General features: G+C 46.4%; 1 long non-coding RNA gene across 3 annotated transcripts in view; it reads right to left on the bottom strand.

Moving 5' to 3' along the window:
• Positions 1 to 1209: 1209 nt before the first annotated feature.
• The window catches only part of LOC121586255, a 226627-nt gene continuing 204501 nt past the window's right edge, over positions 1210 to 23335 (bottom strand). For all 3 annotated transcript variants that reach the window (XR_006003919.1, XR_006003918.1, XR_006003920.2), the window contains 2 exons: positions 1629 to 1695; positions 1210 to 1235 (listed from right to left, as the gene is read on the bottom strand). This is a non-coding gene — a long non-coding RNA (uncharacterized LOC121586255). The remainder of the gene's footprint in view (positions 1236 to 1628; positions 1696 to 23335) is intronic.

Raw genomic sequence — 23335 nt, 5'->3', positions numbered from 1 at the left:
GTGTGTCTGTCTGGTCTGTGATAGGAAGCGCTGACAGTGAAGAATCTGACCAATTCTAAATTTTAATTGCCAATGAAAAACTCAATATTTATGGTGGTCCCTGTCTGGATGAATGGGGAAATGGATTGAGCTAGTTAAGCATATTCCTTATCACAATGAGAAATAGTGCTTTAACACGACTAAAGCCCTTTGAAGTCTGATTAATAATATTGGATAGATCTGTGTTTTTTGTTCAAACAATAGAATTGAACAGGAAAATTGAATTATTAAATTATTCGACAGTGCTAAAGGTTATATTTTTCTTAGTACTTTCTCTGTCTTTCTACTGCAAAATGTGTCAAATGCTGAGGTTTTAAAACGACAGATCTTCTTTTGAGGAACCATTTTCTCTCTTTTTATTAACACTCAGTCTTGAGACCCCAGCAAAAATAGTCATTTATCTTTTCAGGACAACCAGTATGAAAAAATAAAAAATAAAATGTATGCACTCACTAACTGTGGATAAGAGCGTCTGCTAAATGACGAAAATGTCAAATGTAAGTAGAACACAAAACTATTTGACTTAATGAGTTGCATTCATTAGTTTTATTGACAAATGGCAACAAATAAAAAAGGTCCGCCAAGCAAAAATCTGATAAAAATGAATTTATATGAATGCTGTAAGTACAGAAATTGTTTTCTCAGGATGTTTAAAATCACGGTGGGACTCATTGGATTAATATGACTTCCTCATGCTATTAAAAAACCTTTGAGTCTGATTGATTTGACAGAATTATACAAAATACTTTTTTAATTCAATAAAAATATATATCAAAATAATTGTTCCTGGAGATATGTCCTGCTGAATTTGTATCTTATTGGTATTTTACAAAGTGAAACTTTACAAATTACTAGAAAACTGCAAAAGATGCATCTGCAAGTCTAGCTACAGTCATTATTCCACTGCGTTTAAAGCAGAAAACCATATTCCCTTTGACTACTAAGTCCACAAATGATGTGTTTGTTTTGATTCTAAATGTTGAGTTATATATACAGTATATTCCCATGTAGACCCACAACTATCCTTTGGGTTAGTAATCACAATTACCATGGTTATGGACTGTATCATTGCCCTGTAACCCTTATGTAATGGACAAGCTCAGAGTTGGATCAGGGGGTGTGTAATTACACTGTCCACACTGGTCAAGGCCGAAATAAGCAGCTGTTTTGGCATATGAGACCTTTATTCATGTAATCTGTAGGAGCAAGATAACAAGGGAGAGACAGAGAGAGAGAGAGAGAGAGAGAGAGAGAGAGAGAGAGAGAGAGAGAGAGAGAGAGACCATATTAGAGACACATATTTCACTCAGATTACACAGACCCACAGAGAACTCATAAAATAATTCCAATTTTGATAAACTCCCATATCTACTGGGTGAAATACCACAGTGTGCCATCATAGCAGCAATATTTGTGACCTGTTGCCACAAGAAAAGGGCAACCAGTGAAGAACAAACACCATTGTAAATACAACCCATATTTATGTTTATTTATTTTTCCTATTTGCACATCGTTACAACACTGTACATAGACATAATATAACATTTGAAATGTCTCTATTCATTTGACAGAGAGAGAAGGTCTCTTACCAAGCAGACAAATCACATCTTCTTCTGTGTCCCCATCTCTGCGTCATCGTGCCATGGCCTCCAAAATCTGAAACAGAATATTATGTAATAATTTAGTCATGTCTGGAGGCACTGTGTGCTTTTTCTGTCCTGAATATCATTGTGACTGCATCTGAGTTGTTTTCAAATGTGATTGCAAATGAAGCCAGGCTATGAATCAGGCAGTAGGCCTTGGTTTTTAGAAGCCTCATGACTACCGTAAATGAAGCCAGGCTCTGAATCAAGCAGCAGGCCTTGGTTTTTAGAAGCCTCATGACTACCGTAAATGAAGCCAGGCTCTGAATCAGGCTGTAGGCCTTGGTTTTTAGAAGCCTCATGACTACCGTAAATGAAGCCAGGCTCTGAATCAAGCAGCAGGCCTTGGTTTTTAGAAGCCTCATGACTACCGTAAATGAAGCCAGGCTCTGAATCAAGCAGCAGGCCTTGGTTTTTAGAAGCCTCATGACTACCGTAAATGAAGCCATGCTCTGAATCAAGCAGCAGGCCTTGGTTTTTAGAAGCCTCATGACTACCGTAATTTAGTAGAGAAACACAGGCCCTATATTGAACAAACTGAAGCTGGCATTGCAGAGGAGTAGATATTCTAGCCACAAGCCCTGATACTCTAGCCACCTAGCTAATCGTGAGGTGGAATAGTTCTATCACAAAGACCTCCTGCAGGTGATATACTGTAATAGTCTATTATCGACAGAACATACTTTTGTCATGAGCCCTCTCACTCCACCGGGTTACCACCTTAATTGGTTTCCACTATCTTCCACTCTGCTCATCTCTCTCTCTACTCAGCCTAACTAGCTCCACCTGTCCCTGCTCTGCTCGGCTCTAATTACTCTGCCAGCTGCGCTGCATTACCCACTAACCTCTCCCAGTATTTTAGGCCCTGTCTTTCAGCTCTCCGGTGTCAGATCGTCTGCAAAGCTCACACCCGGAACCTGTTTGCTCGCGCTTCTGGCTCACCCTGGTTTTGTGACCCCGGACCTGCCTGTTTATTGGATACTCTTCTGCCTTAGGAGATCCAGACCTGCTTCTGCCATTACGACTCCTGACTACTCTTCAATCCCGGTAACTCTGACCAGCCTTCTGCCTTGCTACTACGTATTTTGGATTCCCTTGAACTGTACTGCTGCCTGGTTTCATTCCGCCCTGTTGTGTCTGTGTCTCCCCCCAGGACTTCTGGACCACCCACCACCGGCTTCATAGGACGCATCGCTGCCACTGGGGGGGCACAGACCCAGCGCATTGGACGGGATCCCTGTTACCCCTGGAGCCTTCATTCACTCCCTACTTCCCTTTTTCCCTTAAGTTTAATAAACTTTCTGGTGTGACGCAATTGTGGTCCTCTGGTCGTCTGTCTGAATCGTGACAGTACGATCTGACCATTATGGACTCAGCGCACACTTTCCCCGACATGAAACCGATGAGCATGAGCAGCAGTTCCAGCAGCAGCAACAACAACTCGCCATGCTCATTCAACTCCTCACCAACCTTACCCCAGCCAGTCTGCCCACCAGCCCAGCCCCCGAGTTACCTGCCCCGGTCATTGCAGCCGCTGCTCGGAACCCAAGATTGGAAACCCCGAGCGGTTCAACGGCGATTCAACCCAGGTCCGGCCATTCCTGACTAGCTGCCGACTTCAGTTCTCCTTGCAGCCAAGGACCTTCGCCACGGAGGGGGCTAAAGTTGGGTATGCCATCACTCACCTGACGGGCCGAGCTCGACTCTGGGGAACAGCAGAGTTCGAACGTCAAACCCCCGCATGTGCAACCTTCGACCTGTTTGCTGAGGAGATGCTGAAGGTGTTTGACCTGGATTCACCCACCGCAGGCGTCTCGTGAACTGTTCAGTATTCGACAAGGCAGACGTACAGTCGCAGACCATTCCATCGACTTCCGAACCCTGGCTGGGCGAAGTTCTTGGAACACACCACCGTTGGTGGGCCGCGTTCTTCCATAGTTTGGCTGACTATATCAAGGACGAGTTGGTCTCCCATGAACTGCCTTCCACTCTTGATGAAGCCATCGCACTGACTGTCAGGATCGACAGAAGGATACAGACCCGTCGTCGTGAGAGGGGGCGCCAAGGTCCACCTACTACCGGCATTCGGAGAGATCCGACTGGGCTCCTGTCATCTACTGCCACTCACCCAGGTCAGCTTGATCAGTCTGAGCCTATGGAGATTGGGCGAGCCTCCCTCACTCCTGCAGAGCGCCAGCGCCGCTTCACCTCAAACCTCTGCCTCTATTGTGGAGGTGATGGACATCGTGTGGTAACCTGCCCTTTAAAGGGCCGAAGCTCACCGGGCGTAGGGGGAGTCCGGTCGAGTTCAATGACCATCCAGTCCTCCGACCGCAAACCCCCTGCTGCAAGTTCACCTCCGCCTCTCTGACTCAACTCACACCCTGGCTGCTCTGGTGGATTCTGGCGCCGAAGCCAACATAATGGACGTCAAGCTGGCACGCCAACTGGGACTGGAGAACCTCCGTTTGACACCTCCTATTCCTGCCCGGGCACTGGACGGACACTTACTCGGATCGGTCACTCATGTCACGGCCCCGGTCTCGATGGGTCTGTCCGGAAACCATCAAGAAACTATCCAGTTTCACCTGCTCCCCTCTCCAGGCCAACCCCTCATCCTGGGTTACCCATGGCTCCGCCGGCACAACCCTCAGCTCGACTGGGTGACCGGGGTGATCAGGGAGTGGGGAGAGGACTGCCACCGAACCTGCCTGCTTGCTGCCGCACTACCCCCTCGGCCAGTACCTACTAACTCCGCTCCGGACCTCTCCAATGTCCCAGAATGCTACCATGGTCTCAGAGAGGTGTTTAACAAAGCAAGAGCCACATCTCTGCCCCCTCACCGACCGTACGACTGTGCCATCGACCTCCTCCCTGGAACAGCTCCTCCAAGGGTCGTCTTTATTCGTTGTCTGCTCCTGAAAGAAAGTCCATGGAGGACTACATCAATGGCTCTCTGTCCCGCAGGGATTAATCCGTTCATCTTCATCTCCTGCTGGTGCTGGCTTCTTCTTTGTGGGGGAAGAAGGACGGATCTCTTCGCCCCTGCATCGACTACAGGGGACTCAACGACATCACAGTGAAAAACCGTTACCCTCTGCCTCTGCTCACCTCTGCTTTTGAGTTGCTCCAGGGAGCCACTGTTTTTACCAAGTTGGATCTCAGAAACGCTTACCACCTAGTGCGGATCCGGGAGGGAGATGAATGGAAAACCGCATTCAATACACCAACAGGCCACTACGAGTATCTGGTTATGCCTTTTGGCCTCACCAATGCTCCTGCTGTGTTCCAGGCTCTAGTGAATGATGTACTGCGGGACATGTTAAACAAGTTTGTCTTCGTTTACCTGGATGACATCTTAATTTACTCCAGAAACCTGTCTGAACACACCCGCCATGTCCAGCAAGTCCTTCATCGTCTTCTGGAGAATTCCCTCTACGCCAAGGCAGAGAAATGTGAGTTTCACGTCAAGACAGTGGCCTTCCTGGGGTACATAGTGGCAGAAGGAAGTATCCAAATGGATCCTGCCAAAGTATCAGCAGTCACTTCGTGGCCAGTTCCGGAGAACAGAAAGAAGCTGCAACAGTTTCTGGGGTTTGCTAACTTCTATAGGAAGTTTATCCGGAACTACAGTACCGTTGCTGCCCCTCTCACTGCTCTAACCAGCACCAAGCAACCCTTCACCTGGACCCCAGCAGCCGACAAAGCCTTCAGTACCCTCAAGGTGAGGTTCACCTCCGCTCCCATCCTCCAGATGCCTGATGTGGACCGGCAATTCATTGTGGAGGTGGACGCCTCGGATGTGGGAGTTGGTGCTGTGATTTCTCAGTGGGCTGCGGAGGATAGGAAGCTCCATCCCTGTGCCTTTTTCTCACGTCGGTTGTCCCCCTCTGAGTGCAATTACGACATAGGGAACCGGGAGCTGCTGGCTGTGAAGCTTGCCTTGGAGGAGTGGCGTCACTGGCTGGAGGGGTCCACCATTCCATTTCTCGTTTGGACCGATCATAAGAACTTGGAGTACATCCATGCGGCCAAACGGTTGAACTCCAGGCAGTCCCGCTGGGCCCTGTTCTTCACCAGGTTTAATTTCACTCTGTCATACCGGCCTGGATCACGCAACACCAAGCCAGACGCCCTCTCCCGTCAATTCCAGAAGGATGACACCCCCTCCAAGGACCCTGTGTCGATTCTGCCAAGTCCCTGCATCGTTGCAGCTCTGACCTGGGCTGTTGAGGAACAGGTGCTGGAGGCTCTCCGTAACCAGCCAGGTCCCAGCACTTGCCCAGCTGACCGCCTTTTTGTCCCCCGAAGACCTGAGGTCCCAGGTCATTCAGTGGGGACATGACTCCCCGCCTAGCTTGTCACCCTGGCTCCACCCGCACTTACAACCTGCTCGCCCAGAGGTTCTGGTGGCCCTCTCTGAGGAAGGATGTACGGAATTCGTCCAAGCCTGCCCCATCTGCAACCAACACAAGTCGTCCTGCCAGCCCCCAGCCGGATTGCTGCAGCCCCTGCCTGTGCCCAGACGTCCCTGGTCTCACATCGCCCTTGACTTTGTCACGGGGCTGCCCCCTTCAAGTGGCATGACCGTCATTCTCACCATCGTTGACCGTTTCAGCAAGATGGCACACTTCATTCCCCTCCCCAAGCTCCCAACCGCCAAGGAGACCGCCCAGGTGGTCCTGGAACACGTCTTCCGGATCCACGGACTGCCAAGGGATGTTGTTTCTGACCGTGGTCCACAATTCTCCTCCGCTTTTTGGAAGGAGTTCTGTCACCTGCTGGGAGCCACAGTCAGTCTGACTTCCCGGATTCCATCCCCAATCCAATGGGCAGTCAGAGCGGGCTAATCAGGAGCTCGAGAAGGCACTACGATGCATGACTTCACGCAACCCCCCACTCCTGGTCGCAGCAATTGACATGGGTGGAGTACGCACACAATTCTCTGACCTGCTCTGCCATCGGTATGTCCCCTTTCCAATGTGTTTATGGATACCAGCCTCCTCTATTTGCCAGCCAGGAGGAGGGAGGTTACTTGCCCATCTGCACTTGCTTTTGCCCGTCGATGTCGCCGCACCTGGTCACAAGCCCGAGCCACACTCCTCAGGTCCGTTGCCAGCTACACTACCGGGGCCAACCGTCGGAGAATTCCTGCTCCCACCTACCATGTTGGTCAAAGGGTGTGGTTGTCATCGAAGAACCTGCCACTCAGGGTGGAGTCGCAGAAGCTGGCACCTCGGTTCATTGGCCCATTCCCTATCATAAGAGTGATTAGCCCAACTGCTGTCCGGCTCCAACTGCCTAATTCCCTGAGGGTGCACCCCACTTTCCATGTGTCTAAGATTAAGCCCATCCATGAGAGTCCGCTGGTCCCTGCTGCGCCTGGTCCTCCTCCTCCACGGCTCGTCGATGGTGGTCTGGTTTACACCGTCCGCCGCCTGCTTCGGTCCAGACGGAGGGGTAGGGGTCTCCAGTACCTCATTGACTGGGAGGGCTATGGACCTGAGGAAAGGACCTGGGTGCCAGCTAGTCGGATTGTGGATAGGACTCTCATCACCGCTTTCCACCAACGGCATCCTGATCAACCTGCAATCCGTAGGGGCCGCCCCAGAGGGGTCCCTAACCGTCCGGCCCGCTCGGCTTCCTGTCCTGTGCCTGATCCTGTCTCGGGACCTGTCCCATCTCCCGACCACGGCCCTCCGGCTTCCTCCGAGGATGAGGACGTTCACTCGGACCGTTCGGAGGAGTTCTAGCCCTCCTCCGGCTCCCCTCCTCCCGCCCGGCGTGGTGTTGCTCTTGGGACTTCTGGGGCCGTCCCTTGGGGGGGGGGTTCTGTCATGAGCCCTCTCACTCCACCGGGTTACCACCTTAATTGGTTTCCACTATCTTCCACTCTGCTCATCTCTCTCTCTACTCAGCCTAACTAGCTCCACCTGTCCCTGCTCTGCTCGGCTCTAATTACTCTGCCAGCTGCGCTGCATTACCCACTAACCTCTCCCAGTATTTTAGGCCCTGTCTTTCAGCTCTCCGGTGTCAGATCGTCTGCAAAGCTCACACCCGGAACCTGTTTGCTCGCGCTTCTGGCTCACCCCTGGTTTTGTGACCCCCGGACCTGCCTGTTTATTGGATACTCTTCTGCCTTAGGAGATCCAGACCTGCTTCTGCCATTACGACTCCTGACTACTCTTCAATCCCGGTAACTCTGACCAGCCTTCTGCCTTGCTACTACGTATTTTGGATTCCCTTGAACTGTACTGCTGCCTGGTTTCATTCCGCCCTGTTGTGTCTGTGTCTCCCCCCCCCCAGGACTTCTGGACCACCCACCACCGGCTTCATAGGACGCATCGCTGCCACTGGGGGGGGCACAGACCCAGCGCATTGGACGGGATCCCTGTTACCCCTGGAGCCTTCATTCACTCCCTACTTCCCTTTTCCCTTAAGTTTAATAAACTTTCTGGTGTGACGCAATTGTGGTCCTCTGGTCGTCTGTCTGAATCGTGACAACTTTGTGTAATCATTGGTTCAATAATCCACCCTACAGCTATGACTAGTGAAACCGAGGACATGCATAACACAAGGGTTTTGTACAATGTGAATATGAAAACTGGTATCACAGTTCACCAAGCAAGACGTTACAATAATGGGCTAGTGTTAATAATACATTGCAAGACGTTACAATAATGGGCTAGTGTTAATAATACATTGCAAGACGTTACAATAATGGGCTAGTGTTAATAATACATTGCAAGACGTTACAATAATGGGCTAGTGTTAATAATACATTGCAAGATGTTACAATAATGGGCTAGTGTTAATAATACATTGCAAGATGTTACAATAATGGGCTAGTGTTAATAATACATTGCAAGACGTTACAATAATGGGCTAGTGTTAATATTACATTGCAAGACGTTACAATAATGGGCTAGTGTTAATAATACATTGCAAGATGTTACAATAATGGGCTAGTGTTAATGATACATTGCATAATAAAGAAGAAGAATGGAAGAATGGAAGAATACCCTGGTCACTGCGATCCATAATTTCTATCGTCTTTGTATGGTATTGTAGTTGTTTAATAAAAAAGAAAAAAAGCGAATACATTTTTTTATATATGTATATACAGTATATATAACATTTTAAACAGTAGGATGTCTCTGGTGATCGCCTGCATGTTACAAAGCTGTGAGTTTAGTTTTGAGAAGATGCTGATCTTGTAATTCCCATGGGTTCGTATGGACCACTGCCAATGGAAATTCCATACACCACACCATAACTCCACTGTGTCTTATGAGGATAAAAAAACTGCCTCGAAGAAGCTAGCTCAACATCTGTGTTCACATCTCCTTTCATCCCGGAGCTTTGCCCCAATGTTTTCAAAGGCATTAAGAGACAATTTATGAGTGAATTTATGGAGGGCATTCACATTAACAGTGATGATAAAACAAAGATTTGTTTTGTCAGAAGTTCCCATTGGGCCTTATTGTTGTGTCAGCTGTTACAGTGCTCTGCTCTGCTCTAACTCTTCTCAGCACTAGAGCAGTGTGGTTAGGGTGGCTAGCAGGGACCAAGTTATTGGTCCATGGGTTTTAAATGGTAGGGTGATTGGTTCAGGGTTTTAAATGGTAGGGTGATTGGTTCAGGGTTTTAAATGGTAGGGTGTGTGAATGTGCAGCAGTTCAAGTGTAGTTAAAGCGTTTTTAATTAGTGGTATGAACTGGTGGTGTGAGCCATAAGGCCATAGAAAACAGTTCTGCTGAACAGAGAAGCCACAGAGCAATTAAACACAAAATACTGTATCCTATATCTGTTTTCAAACTATATCTCAAACCCATGGTGACACATGGAGAAGACTGCTTATCTGACATGGCATCTATTTTCACATACTATTTAGGGAGCGCCAACAACGTGCCAAAGTATCAAGTTCAACTTTATGGCATTTGTCACATAATGATGTTGTGACTATTTAGGGAGCGGCAAACAAAGTGCCTAGTATCAAGTATCAAGTACAAGTTCAAATGTATTTCTAACATATTTGCATGTCTGGATTAGGTGTGGGCTGGATATACTAGGTTGGATATACTGTATACAGTACATTCGGAAAGTATTCAGACCCCTTGACTTTTTCCACATTTTGTTACGTTACAGCCTTATTCAAAAATGGATAAAATTCTTTATTTTCCCCTCATCAATCTACACACAATACCCCATAATGAAAAAGCATAAACAGGTTTGTATAATGTTTTGCACAAACACAAAATACTGTGTATAACTGTGTACTGTATAACTGTATAACTGTGTGCTGTATAACTGTATAACTGTTGCTGTATAACTGTATACTGTATAACTGTATAACTGTATAACTGTATACTGTACAACTGTATGCTGTATAACTGTATAACTGTATGCTGTAAACTGTATACTGTATAACTGTATACTGTATAGCTGTATAACTGTATAATTGTATAACTGTATGCTGTATAACTGACTAACTGTATACTGTATATTATATAACTGTATAACTTTATACTGTGTAATTTTATACTGTATAACTGTATACTGTATAACTGTATAACTGTATAACTGTATAACTGTATACTGTATAACTGTATACTTTATAATTGTATAACTGTAGACTGTAGACTGCATAACTGTATAACTGTTTAATGTATAACTGTATAACTGTTTAACTGTATAACTGTTTAACTGTATGCTGTATAACTGTATAACTATATACTGTATAACTGTATAACTGTTTAACTGTTTAACTGTATACTGTGTAACTGTATACTGTATACTGTATAACTGTATAGCTGTATAACTGTTTAACTGTTTAACTGTATACTGTGTAACTGTATACTGTATACTGTATAACTGTATAATTGTATACTGTATAACTGTATACTGTATAACTCACTAACTGTATACTGTATAAATGTATACTTTATAACTGTATAACTGTATACTGTATATTATATAACTGTATAACTTTATACTGTGTAATTGTATACTGTATAACTGTATACTATGTACTGTATAACTGTATAACTGTATACTGTATAACTGTATACTGTATACTGTATAACTGTATAACTGTATACTGTATTACTGTATAACTGTATACTGTATAACTGTAAACATGTAACTGTTGGATCAGATGCAGTTGCCAATACATACAAAGTCCTTGCCTGGGGTTTACAGCAAGAGCTGTTCACACATACAGTATCTACATAAGTCCTTAGATAGTCTACACTGGGGCTAGATGCTTTAGAACCATAGTATAATCATTAGGATTGCTGAGACACTGACAAACTATAGTAGTTAACGTGCAGGACAATATAAGAGAACACAATAAATACATTCACTTGAATTTGATTTGAGTGTGCAGAGACTTCTTTCCATAATTATAGTGGATGACACTAATTTCTACAATATTAAGTTGTTAAACAATATCTTCTAATTCTCATCCAATCCTTTCAAATTGTAGGCGATCATGTTCATTTGGATAAACAGAGAGTTTTCAACCCTGGTTCTCTCTCTTGGAGATAGTTCTCTCTCAGAGCATGACTAAAAAGCTTTTCCAGCAGTATCTGTCTCTCACTGTGATGTGAGAGTCTGCTGACTCCAAGACATGAGGTCAGTGTTTTACATTTTAGTCATTTAGCAGATGCTCTTATGCATACTTTTTTTTTGTTTTTTTCATACTGGCCCCCCGTGGGATTTGAACCCACAACCCTGGCGTTGCAAACGCCATGCTCTACCAACTGAGCTACATCCCTGCCGGCCATTCCCTCCCCTACCCTGGGCCAATTGTGCGCCACCCCATGGGTCTCCCGGTCGTGACAGAGCCTGGATTCAAACCAGGATCTCCAGTGGCACAGCTAGCACTGCGATGCAGCGCCTTAGACCACTGCGCCACTCGGGAGGTGTTCTGGAAAGCACCTCCACGCAACACCTTCAGGGGGTTAGTCTGACCTGACAGACAGATCACAACTACACACACACGCACGGTCAAAAGTTTGCACACACATACACACACTCACACACACATAATTTCCTATGACCGAAAACAGCTTCTGGACAGCGAACACTAACCTTAATTTGGATGAAGATTTCTACTTCGAGTCGGCAGCTCTGGATGTTATGCTTACCCCGGACCAGGCCGGTGAAAGAGAGGAAAGCGAGGTGGCGTCATAATTAGACAGCGTTGGCAAGCATCTAGACCGCCATTGCCCTCTGTTTTGTTTGTGAAGGTACAATCACTAGAGAACAAACTGAACGGGCTCTGTTCGAGACTATCCTATCAACGAGACCTGAAGAACTGTAATATCCTATGTTTTTTCTGAGTTGTGGCTGAACAAGGACATGGATAATATACACCTTGCTGGCTTTTGCATGCATCTTGAAGATCAGACTGCAGCCTCGGGTTCTGAGAGGGGGAGGATGCGTCTCTTTGTTAACATCAGCTGGTGTTAAGGAAGTCTAGAGTTTTTGCTCGCCTGATGAATACCTCATGATAAGCTGCAGAACATACTATTTACCAAGAGTGTTTTTATCTCTATTTTATAGCTGTCTATTTACCACCACAAACCAATGCTGGCACTAACATCGCACTCAACGAACTGTATAGGGCCATAAGAAAACAAAAAAATATTTTAATGCAGGAAAACTGAAATCCGTTTTACCTCATTTTTACCAGCATGTCACCTCTGCAACTAGAGGCAACAAGACTCTAGATTCACCTTTACTCCACAGACAGAAACGCATACAAGGCTCTCCCTCGTCATCCCTTTGGCAAATCTGACCATAACTCTATCCTACTTATTCCTGCTTACAAGCAAGAACTCAAACAGGAAGTACGGAATCGGATGCTAACCTACAGGACTGCTTCGCTAGCACATACTGGAATATGTTACAGGGGTTTACCACATCATTCACCGGCTTCATTAATAAGTGCATCGATGATGTCGTCCCCACAGTGATCGTACGTAGATATCCCAACCAAAAGCCATGGATTACAGGCAACATCCGCACCGAGCTAAAGGCTAGAGCTGCCGCTTTTAAGGTGAGGGACACTAATCCGGACGCTTATAAGAAATCCCACTACGACCTCCGACGAGCCATTAAACAGGCAAAGCGTCAATACAGGACTAAGATTTAATCCTACTACTCCGACTATGACGCTCGTCGGATGTGGCAGCGCTTTCAAACTATCAGGGATTACAAAGGGAAAACCAGCCACGAGCTGCCCAGTGACGCTAGCCTACCAGACGAGCTAAATGCCTTCTATGCTCGCTTCGAGGCAAACATCACTGAACCATGCATGAGAGCACCAGCAGTTCAGGACGACTGTGTGATCTCGCTCTCCGTAGCCGATGTGAGTATTTCCTTTAAACAGGTTAACATTCACTAGGCCGCGGGGCCAGACGGATTACCAGGATGCGTAATCAGAGCATGCTCTGACCACCTGGCGGGTGTCTTCACTGCATTTTCCACCTCTCCCTGAACCAGTCTGTAATACCTACATGTTTCAAGCAGACCACCATAGACCCTGTGCCCAAGAACGCAAAGGTAACCTGTCTAAATGACTATCCCCCCGTAAACACTCACATCTGTAGCCATGAAAGTCATGGCTCACGTCAACACCATCATCCCAGAAACCCTGGACCCACTCCAATTCGCATACCGCCCCAACAGATCCACAGATGACGCATTCTCTATTGCACTCCACACTGTCCTCTCCCACCTGGACAAGAGGACCACCTATGTGAGAATGCTGTTCATTGACTACAGCTCAGTGTTCAACACCATAGTGCCCTCCAAGCTCATCTCTAAACTCAGGGCCCTGGGACTGAACACCTCCCTCTGCAACTGGATCCTGGACTTCCTGACGGGACGCCCCAAGGTGGTGAGGGTAGGCAACAACATATCTGCCATGCTGACCCTAAACACGGGGCCCCTCAGTGGTCCATGCTTAATCCCCTCCTGTACTCCCTGTTCACCCACGACTGCATGGCCGCGCACGACTCCAACACCATCATTAAGTTTGCTTACAACACGACCGTGGTAGACCTGATCACTGGCAACAATGAGCCAGCCTACAGGGAGAAGGTCAGTGACCTGGCAGTGTGGTGACAGGACAACAACCTCTCCCTCATCGTCAGCAAGACAAAGGAGCTGATTGTGGACTACAGGAAACGGTGGGCCGAGCATGCCCCGATCCACATCGGCGGGGCTGTAGTGGAACGGTTCGCGAGCTTCAAGTTCCTTGGTTTCCACATCACTAAAGGAATTAACATGGTCTAAACACACCAACACTGTCGTAAAGAAGGCACGAGAACACCTCTTACCCCTCAAGAAGCTGAAAATATTTGGGACCTCAGATCCTCAAAACTTTCTACAGCTGCACCATTGAGAGCACCTTGACTGGGTGCATCACTGCTTGGTATAGCAACTGCTTGGCATCTGACCACAAGGCGCTACACAGGGTAGTGTGTACGGCCCAGTACATCACTGGGGCCGGGCTCCCTGCCATCCAGCACCTTTATACCAGGCGGTGTCAGAGGAAGGCCCTAAAAATTGGCAACTCGGTACTGGTACTGGTACACCGTTGTATATAGCCAAGTTATCGTTACTCATTCTGGATTTATTCCTTGTGTTATAAATGTTTCTTTATTTTTCTCTCTGCATTGTTGGGAAGTAAGCATTTCACTGTTAGTCTACACCTGTTGTTGTTTTTGATTTGATTTGACACACACAAACACACACAAAGAAAGAACTCAAAGTCCTCTGTGAGTTGACAATGAACTAATTACAGTTAATATAATATGACTTTCTCCCTTCATTGAAGTCAACCATGAGGAATGGGTCAAACACAACAACTCAGAAATAGGCCTGTTTTCTTACATTTTCCATTTAGCTACTGATTTTTATTGTAAGTTACGAGTACAGTAGACATATGTACTACTTGAATGTGCACAAGACTCCAGTTCACTGATTTGTATCTATACAATATAAATGTAACATGTAAAGATAATCCATCCACCTAACAGGTGTGGCATATCAAGAAGCTGATTAAACAGCATGATCATTACACAGGTGCATCTCGTGCTGGGGACAATAAAAGGCCACTCTACAATGTGCAGTTTTGTCTCACAACACAATGCCACACATGTCTCAAGTTTTGAGGGAGCGTGCAATTGGCATGCTGATTGCAGGAATGTCCACCAGAGTTTTTGCCAGAGAATTTAATGTTAATTTCTCCACCATAAGCCATAATGTCATTTTAGAGAATTTGGCAGTACGTCCAACCAGCCTAACAACCACAGACCACGTGTAACCACGTCAGCCCAGGACCTCCACATATGGCTTCATCACCTTCAGGATCGTATGAGACCAGCCACACGAACAGCTGATGAAACTGAGGAGTATTTCTGTCTGTAATAAAGCCCTTTTGTGGGGAATAACCCATTCTGATTGGCTGGGCATGGCTCCCAAGTGGGTGACTTAATGTGCACACTGCACAAGACTGTATTTTTCTTAACAGCTCAAACAAATAAAATTGCAAATTGCACTTTATGAATGCATCCCGACAAAAAACACCAACTTCCAGGTGAGAGGAAGCCACCACCTCAGCTCATCTGGAAAGAATAAGGAATGTGAGAATATTTGTCTGGCTGTAACAGGAAACCCCTGGTCCAGAAATGGAAGCGCTAACCACATGAATCTGGCTCATGTGTTCTGTTTACCCAAGAGCCAATTTACACAGGTGAGAGGATGGGTGTCTGGAATCACTATTGAGAGGGAGGGAGGGAGGGAGTCAATGACAAGGTTAGAAATAATGATTTTTAATAGAAATAATAATTGTGTCCTTCAAACTTTGCTTTCGTCAAAAAATCCTCCATTTGCAGCAATTACAGCCTTGCAGACCTTTGGCATTCTAGTTGTCAATTTGTTGAGGTAATCTGAAGAGATTTCACCCCATGCTTCCTGATGCACCTCCCACAAGTTGGATTGGCTTGATGGGCACTTCTTACGTACCATATGGTCAAGCTGCTCCCACAACAGCTCAATATGGTTGAGATCCGGTGACTGTGCTGGCCACTCCATTATAGACAGAATACCAGCTGACTGCTTCTTCCCTAAATAGTTATTGCATAGTTTGGAGCTGTGCTTTGGGTCATTGTCCTGTTGTATGAGGAAACTCTCTGTTTAGGGCCAAATAGCATTCTAGTTTGCTGTTTTTTTGTAAATTCTTTCCAATGTGTCAAGTAATTATCTTTTTTTGTTCTCATCATGTGGTTGGGTCTAATTGTGTTGCTATCCTGGGGCTCTGTGGGGTCTGTTTGTGTTTGTGAACAGAGCCCCAGAACCAGCTTGGTCAGGTGACTCTTCTCCAAGTTCATCTCTCTGTAGGTGATGGCTTTGTTATGGAATGTTTGGGAATCACTTTCTTTTAGGTGGTTGTAGAATTTAACAGCTCTTTTCTGGATTTTGATAATTAGCGGGTATACTCTCTCTCTCTCTCTGTCTCTCTCTCTCTGTCACTCTCTCTCTCTCTACCTCTCTCTAGCTCTCTCTCTCTCTCTCTCTCTCTCTCTCTCTCTCTCTCTCTCTCTCTCTCTCTCTCTCTCTCTCTCTCTCTCTCTCTCTCTCTCTCAAAAAAATTTCAATTATATTTAAAGGCTTTATTGGCATGGGAAACGTATGTTAACATTGCCAAAGCAAGTGAAGTAGATAGTAAACAAAAGTGAAATAAACAGAAAGTATTAACAGTAAACATTACACTCAAAAGTTTCAAAAGAATAAAGACATTTCAAATGTCATATTATGTCTACAGTCGTGGTCAAAAGTTTTGAGAATGACACAAGTATTGGTCTTCACAAAGTTTGCTGCTTCAGTGTTTTTAGATATTTTTGTCAGATGTTACTATGGTATACTGAAGTATAATTACAAGCATTCCATAAGTGTCAAAGGCTTTTATTGACAATTACGTTAAGTTTATGCAAAGAGTCAATATTTGCAGTGTTGACCCTTCTTTTTCAAGACCTCTGCAATCTGCCCTGGCATGCTGTCAATTAACTTCTGGGCCACATCCTGACTGATGGCAGCCCATTCTTGCATAATCAATGCTTGGAGTTTGTCAGAATTTGTGGGTTTTTGTTTGTTCACCCGCCTCTTGAGGATTGACCATAAATTCTCAATGGGATTAAGGTCTGGGGACTTTCCTGGCCATGGACCCAAAATGTCGATGTTTTGTTCCCCGAGCCACTTAGTTATCACTTTTGCCTTATGGCAAGGTGCTCCATCATGCTGGAAAAGGCATTGTTCATCACCAAACTGTTCTTGGATGGTTGGGAGAAGTTGCTCTCAGAGGATGTATTGGTACCATTCTTTATTCATGGCTGTGTTCTTAGGCAAAATTGTGAGTGAGCCCACTCCCTTGGCTGAGAAGCAACCCCACACATGAATGGTCTCAGGATGCTTTACTGTTGGCATGACACAGGGCTGATGGTAGCGCTCAACTTGTCTTCTCCGGACAAGCTTTTTTCCGGATGCCCCAAACAATCGGAAAGGTTTTTCCTGGAGAGAAGTGGCTTCCTCGCTGCCCTTCTTGACACCAGGCCATCCTCCAAAAGTATTCGCCTCACTGTGCGTGCAGATGCACTCACACCTGCCTGCTGCCATTCCTGAGCAAGCGCTGCACTGGTGGTGCCCTGATCCCGCAGCTGAATCAACTTTAGGAGACGGTCCTGGCGCTTGCTGGACTTTCTTGGGTGCACTGAAGCCTTCTTCACAACAATTGAACCTCTCTCCTTGAAGTTCTTGATGATCCGATAAATGGTTGATTTAGGTGCAATCTTACTAGCAGCAATATCCTTGCCTGTGAAGCCCTTTTTGTGCAAAGCAATGATGACAGCACGTGTTTCCTTGCAGGTAACCATGGTTAACAGAGGAAGAACAATCATTTCAAGCACCACCCTCCTTTTGAAGCTTCCAGTCTGTTATTCTAACTCAGTCAGCATGACAGAGTGATCTCCAGCCTTGTCCTCGTCAACACTCTCACCTGTGTTAACGAGAGAATCACTGACATGATGTCAGCTGGTCCTTTTGTGGCAGGTCTGAAATGCAGTGGAAATGTTTTTGGGGGGATTATGTTCATTTTCAATGCAAAGAGGGACATTGCAATTAATTGCAATTCATCTGATCACTCTTCATAAGATTCTGGAGTATATGCAAATTGCCATCATAAAAACTGTGTCATTCTCAAAACTTTTGACCACGACTGTATATACAGTGTTGTAACAATGTGCAAATAGTTAAAGTACAATAAATCAACATAAATATGGGTTATATTTACAATGGTGTTTGTTCTTCACTGGTTGCCCTTTTCTTGTGGCAACAGGTCACAAGTCTTGCAGCTGTGATGGCATACTGTGGTTTTTCACCCAGTAGATAAGGGAGTTTATCAAAATTGGGTTTGTTTTCGAAATCTTTGTGGATCTCTGTAATCTGAGGGAAATATGTGTCTCTAATATGGTCATACATTTGGCAGGAGGTTAGGAAATGCAGCTCAGTTTCCACCTCATTTTGTGGGAAGTGTGCACATAGCCTGTCTTCTCTTGAGAGCCAGGTCTGCCTACGGCGGCCTTTCTCAATAGCAAGGCTATGCTCACTGAGTCTGTACATAGTCAAAGCTTTCCTTAAGTTTGGGTCAGTCACAGTGGTCAGGTATTCTGCCACTGTGTACTCTCTGTTTAGGGCCAAATAGCATTCTAGTTTGCTCTATTTTTTGTTAATTCTTTCCAATGTGTCAAGTAATTCTCTTTTTGTTTTCTCATGATTTGGTTGGGTCTAATTGTGTTGTTGTTGTTGTCCTGGGGCTCTGCGGGGTCTGTTTGTGTTTGTGAACAGACCCCCAGGAGCAGCTTATTTAGGGGACTTTGATAATTGGCGGGTATCGGCCTAATTCTGCTCTGCATGCATTATTTGGTGTGTTTCATTGTACACTGAGGATATTTTTGCAGAATTCTCAATTTGGTGTTTGTCTCGTTTGGGAATTCTTGGTTGGTGAGCGGACCCCAGACCTCACAACCATAAAGGGCAATGGGTTCTATAACTGATTCAAGTATTTTTAGCCAGATCCTAATTGGTATGTCGAATGTTATGTTCCTTTTGATGGCATAGAAGGCCCTTCTTGCCTTGTCTCTCAGATCGTTCACAGCTTTGTGGAAGTTACCTGTGGTGCTGATGTTTAGGCCGAGGTATGTATCGTTTTTTGTGTGCTCTAGGGCATCAGTGTCTAGATGGAATTTGTATTTGTGGTCCTGGCAACGGGACCTTTTTTGGAACACCATTATTTTTGTCTTACTGAGATTCAGGGCCCAGGTCTGACAGAATCTGTGCAGAAGATCTAGGTGCTGCTGTAGGCCATCCTTGGTTGGTGACAGAAGCACCAGATCATCAGCAAACAGTAGACTTCAGATTCTAGTAGGGTGAGGCCGGGTGCTGCAGACTGTTCTAGATCCCTCGCCAATTCGTTGATACACATGTTGAAGAGGGTGGGGCTTAAACTGCATCCATGTCTCACACCACAGCCCTGTGGAAAGAAATGTGTGTGTTTTTTGCCAATTTTAACCGCACACTTGTTGTTTGTGTACATGGATTTTATAATGTCGTATGCTTTTCCTCCAACGCCACTTTCCATCAATTTGTAAAATTGCCAAATTTAGTCAAAAGCTTTTTTGAAATCAACAAAGCATGAGAAGACTTTGCCTTTGTTTTGGTTTGTTTGTCAATTAGGGTGTGCAGAGTGAATACGTGGTCTGTCGTACGGTCATTTGGTAAAACGCTAATTTGACATTTGCTCAGTACATTGTTTTCACTGAGGAAATGAACTAATCTGCTGTTAATGATAATGCAGAGGATTTTCCCAAGGTTGCTGTTGACGCATATCCCACGGTAGTTATTGGGGTGAAATTTGTCTCCACTTTGGTGGATTGGGGTGATCAGTCTTTGGTTCCAAATATTGGGGAAAATGCCAGAGCTAAGGATGATGTTAAAGACTTTAAGTATAGCCAATTTGAATTACTGGTCTGTATATTTTATCATTTCATTGAGGATACCATCAACACCACAGGCCTTTTTGGGTTGGAGGGTTTGTACTTTGTCCTGTAGTTCATTCAATGTAATTGGAGAATCCAGTGGGTTCTGGTAGTCTTTAATAGTTGATTCTAAGATTTGCATTTGATCATGTATCTTTTTTTGCTGTTTGTTCTTTGTTATAGGGCAAAAAAGATTGGAGAAGTGGTTTACCCATACATATCAGTTTTGGATAGATAGCTCTTCGTGTTGTTGTTTATTTAGTGTTTTCCAATTTTCCCAGAAGTGGTTAGAGTCTATGGATTCTTCAATTGCATTGAGCTGACTTTTGACATGCTGTTCCTTCTTTTTCCATAGTGTATTTCTGTATTGTTTTAGTGATTCACCATAGTGAAGTCATAGGCTCAGGTTTTCTGGGTCTCTATGTTTTTGGTTGGCTAGGTTTCTCAATTTATTTCTTAGGTTTTTTCTGTTGTTACTTTTCTTCGGTTTTCTGTTAGAGATTTTTAGATTTGATAGCGAAGCTGAGAGGTCAAATATACTGTTTAGGTTTTCTACTGCCAAGTTTACACCTTCACTATTGCAGTGGAACGTTTTGTCCAGAAAGTTGTCTAAAAGGGATTGAATTTGTTATTGCCTAATTGTTTTTTGGTAGGTTTCGGCACTACTTTCCTTCCATCTATAGTATTTCTTAATAGTATTCAGTTCCTTTGGCTTTGATGCCTCATGATTGAGTATTGCTCTGTTCAAGTAGACTGTGATTTTGCTGTGGTGTCACGGTTTCGGCCGAGGCTGCCTCTCTCCCTTGTTCGGGCAGGCTTCGGCGTTCGTTGTCTCCGGAATACTAGCTGCCACCGTTGTATGTTTCATGTTCGTTTGCTTTTGTCTGATTGTTGTCACACCTGTTTTCATTTAGTGTCATTAGTGTCCTATTTAGTTCTCGTTGTGTTTGTCAGGTGTTGTGTGTTATTGATTTTTGTCTGTCGTGTGTAGGGCTGATGTTCGCTATTTCGCTCGGTTGAGCTTCCCTCCACTGCGTGGAGTGTTTTCGCACCTGTGTAGTGCGCATTTGTTTTGTGCGCCTTCGTGCGTTATTTCGCCTTCGGGCAAGTGTTCTCGTAATTTCCTTGTTGGAGAGTTACTAAAGTCTGTTGGACTATACTTCGGTATCCTGCGTTTGATTCCACCACTACACCCACCTACAGCACGCGTGACAGAATAACACACCTTAAAATGGAATCAGCAGGAGCCGCAGCAGCCCAGACGACGCTGGAGGACCAGGTTCGGGAACAACGGGACCAGATCCTGCAGATGGGGACCGCACTGCAGGAGGTGATCACCACCATTCGAGGCTGGGGAACGCCTCCACCGCCACCCTCCCTGCCAGCACCATCGGCCAGTCCGCCCATTCCAGCACCGGAACCCCGAGGAGTCCGACTCTCGCTCCCGAGGTCCTACGATGGAACCGCGGCCGGGTGTCAGGGATTCCTTCTCCAGGTGGAGCTGTACCTGGCCACCGTGCACCCGGCGCCCTCGGGACATGAGAGCGTGTCCGCCTGATCTCCTGCCTTTCCGGGAAGGCATTGGAATGGGCCAACGCGGAGTGGAGGAGGATCGACGCGGACACCATCACGTCGACGAGTTCTCCCGCCGCTTCAGGGCGGTGTTTGACCATCCCCGGAGGGAAAGCGGCGGGGGAGTGTCTGGTCTTCCTCCGGCAGGGGAGGAGGAGTGCGCAAGAGTTCGCCCTCGAATTCCGTCCATTTCACCCTCCAGCGCCTCCGAGCCGTGTCCCATGGAGCTCGGGGGTGCTGGCGCTAGAGAGAGGAGGGGTCGGCTTACTAGGGGGTCCATCCCCTGCACCAACTGTGGTCGGGGAGGACACACCGCGGCTAGGTGCTGGGGATGGCCTCCTAGGGGAGAGGACGACAGGTCCCGCACTGGGGATTCCTTCCAGGTGAGTAGGCGCCCCACTCACCCAGAGCTCTCTATTGCACATTTCTGTTTGCCTGTGAGTTTTCCACAGGTAGCACCTCATTCCCTGAATAAGGCGCTGGTAGATTCAGGCGCGGCTGGGAATTTTATTGATAAGACATTTTGTTTAGCTTTAGGGATTCCCCTTCTTCCTGTTGATGTCCCTTTCCCCGTTCATGCCCTAGATAGCCGTCCGTTGGGTGCGGGCTTGATCAGGGAGGTCACTGCGCCACTTAGGATGTGTGCGCAGGGGGGTCATCAGGAGATGATTCAGCTATTTCTGATTGACTCTCCTGCGTATCCGGTGGTGCTGGGCATGCCCTGGTTGAGTACCCATAACCCATCTATTTCGTGGCAGGAGAGGGCTCTGATGGAGTGGTCTGCCCAGTGTGTGGGTAGATGTTTAGGCGTTTCCGTAGGGGCTACCTCGGTGGAGAGTCCAAACCAGGTGCCCGCATTGCACGTTCCTCCTGAGTATGGGGATTTGGCTATTGCGTTTAGTAAGTCGAGGGCAACGCAGTTGCCGCCCCATAGGCAGGGAGATTGTGCGATAGACCTCCAGGCAGGAGCTGCGCTCCCACGGAGCCATGTGTATCCTCTGTCTCAGGAGGAGAAGAAAGCTATGGAGACTTACATAGACGAATCTCTGAGACAAGGATACATACGGCCTTCCACTTCCCCTGCGTCCTCGAGTTTCTTTTTTGTGAAGAAGAAGGATGGTGGTTTGCGCCCATGCATCGATTACCGTGGTCTCAATCAGATCACGGTGAAGTACAGTTATCCACTCCCGCTGATTGCGACCATGACTGAGTCCTTGCATGGGGCGCGTTTCTTCACTAAATTAGATCTCAGGAGCGCGTACAACTTGGTGCGCATCAGGGAGGGCGATGAATGGAAGACAGCCTTTAGTACCACCTCGGGCCATTACGAGTATCTTGTCATGCCATACGGGTTGATGAACGCTCCGTCAGTTTTCCAATCATTCGTGGATGAGATCTTCAGGGACATGCAGGGGCAGGGGGTCGTGGTGTACATAGATGACATTCTCTTGTACTCGCCGACCCGTGTCGAGCATGTGGCCCTGGTGCGCAGAGTGTTGCGGAGGCTGGTGGAGCACGACCTGTATGTTAAGGCAGAGAAGTGTCTGTTTTTCCAGGAGTCGGTCTCCTTTTTGGGGGTATCAGTTGTCTGCGTCAGGGTGAAGATGGAGGTAGACCGGGTGTCAGCCGTGCGTAATTGGCAAACACCAACCACTGTGAAGGAGGTGCAGCAGTTTTTGGGGTTTGCAAATTACTACCGGAGGTTTATCCGGGGTTTTGGACAGGTGGCAGCTCCCATCACGTCTCTCTTGAAGGGGGGCCCGGTGCGTCTGCAGTGGTCTGCCGAGGCGGACAGGGCATTTGGGAGGCTGAAGGACCTGTTTACCTCGGCTTCAGTGCTGGCGCATCTGGATCCCTCTTTACCATTTCAAGTAGAGGTGGACGCGTCTGAGGCCGGTATAGGAGCCGTGCTTTCACAAAGATCAGGCGCGCCACCTAAACTCCGCCCCTGTGCTTTTTATTCCAAGAAGCTCAGTC

The sequence above is a fragment of the Coregonus clupeaformis genome, chromosome 17 (assembly GCF_020615455.1).
Source record: "Coregonus clupeaformis isolate EN_2021a chromosome 17, ASM2061545v1, whole genome shotgun sequence".
In the NCBI taxonomy this organism is placed as follows: Eukaryota; Metazoa; Chordata; class Actinopteri; order Salmoniformes; family Salmonidae; genus Coregonus; species Coregonus clupeaformis.
The sequence above is the reverse complement of the archived record's forward strand: the minus strand, read 5'-3'. Positions and strand labels throughout refer to the sequence as shown.